The sequence below is a fragment of the Silene latifolia genome, chromosome Y (genome assembly GCF_048544455.1).
Source record: "Silene latifolia isolate original U9 population chromosome Y, ASM4854445v1, whole genome shotgun sequence".
Lineage (NCBI taxonomy): Eukaryota > Viridiplantae > Streptophyta > Magnoliopsida > Caryophyllales > Caryophyllaceae > Silene > Silene latifolia.
In genome coordinates, this window is record NC_133538.1 from 429297632 (window position 1) to 429299561 (window position 1930).

Genomic DNA, 1930 nt, shown 5'->3' on the forward strand with positions numbered 1-1930 from the left:
TGAGCTCTAGTCGGATTACTTTTCTTTACACTTTGGTTTTTGGTTTTGTGACATGTAATAAGATTAACTTTACAATTTATTAATTATTATTTGATGGTCCCTATTGATATACTTACCTCGGACAACCGAGATGGTAGCATCCCCATATGCTAGGGTGGTTTTGGTAAGGCACCTTGGTGTGTGGGAGTGTTACATACACATAATGCAACAACGTTTGCTCATTATGTACGTAATTTTATTATATTTTTTTACCATTATCCTACTACCACAGGTCCTTACATTCATAATGTAAATATCAGTGTTGGTATCTTATACCTTATAGTAAAATATCCGTAGTAACATTTACTTCTATAACATGCATACTTCAGTTAGAAGTCATGCTTCAATAATTTTCGCAGTTCTTCGAGACATTTCTAGAAGCTACCTTTCCAATGCTATCTGTCATTAGAATAATGACGGTAATCACTAAATAATTGACGTACCTGGTTAGACATTGATCTTCAGGTTGGACTTGATAACGATTCTCCATTTCACCATTACCAGTGTCTATGCTCATATCTCGAAGTCTCTTTACTGATGAACTCAAAGAACATTAGTTTCTGATTCTTCTTGATATGAAACTCAATTGTCACTAAGTAAGAAATTCGCTTAAGTTACGTGCATCATTCATAATGACTTGAATACAACTTTAGGTACAACTGAAACAATTTCTGTCACCAACCTTTGATAAGAACGATATCCAATTAGTCCAAATTATCAATATAATTATGTCATAACAATGACAAGTGGACTAAGTGGATCATCCCTCATACTTTCTCAATAAGCGGAAACAATTCCATTATTTTAACAATTGACATATATGGTATGAATAGTCACTTTATGACTTTCGGTATATAGTCTAAACTATACATCAACAGGTTTGATAAAATTTTGTTTTGAAGATAAACTTCACTTTGCCTAATTGAGAACAATTCTCAAAGAAACCAATCCATGAATTTGAACGATTCAAACTCATTTGAAAAATATGGCACTAATAACAAATTACAACTATAAACATAGAAAAATAAATCGATATATTAATAAACTGTAATTATCTTAATCAATTTAAAACACACACTTTGTACGACATTCTTAAACAATTTTAAGATTCACTACACACACAACCCTCATATGTGCATAGTATTCTAGGATCCCCAATAATATATAACTTGAGTGAGCTTTGGCTCATCGCCCAAATTACACATGTCAAGGTAGTCATCATATGCCAATTGCACCAAATGTGACTCCTAGTCATCAGATAACATCTTATATGACTTGACTATTTGCCCCAAAGTCCAAAACTGTTTTGATAACCTTGTTAAGTGAACCAAATCTCACGTGTGGGTAACACCTGTTCAACTTATATAGAAGGAGTACTATACATTGGCAGACAATACTTCCAACGATATAAGTATTTTACAGTCATTAATTTAGAAGGGCATTACTTAATATTTTAATTGAGGGTATATTGAGTCATACATGACACGGGTTCTAAACATGGCGATAGTTCTCTTAAGAAAAGGGTATAAAGGAACCTAGCCGTTCTAATCAATAAATCAGGCTTCAATTAATCTTTAAACATCATATATAAAAATGGATTATACATGCATTTGTAAATTAGAACAAGTCAAGTTAAGAACCCATAAACAATTCATAATCGTTTACAATTCATAATTGTTGGTTTTTTAACATCTTATGCAAAAACATTATAACATGGGTAGATGATCATATCATTCCACGTATATATACAATAAATAAAGATTCAATAATAAATCAATACAACCATTGTAACAATCAATCAATCAAATTGATTAAAACCCAAAACCAATTATGTAAAATCAAAAATCATAATTTAAATCAAAAACAACCTGAAAGTCTATGAAGACGTCAT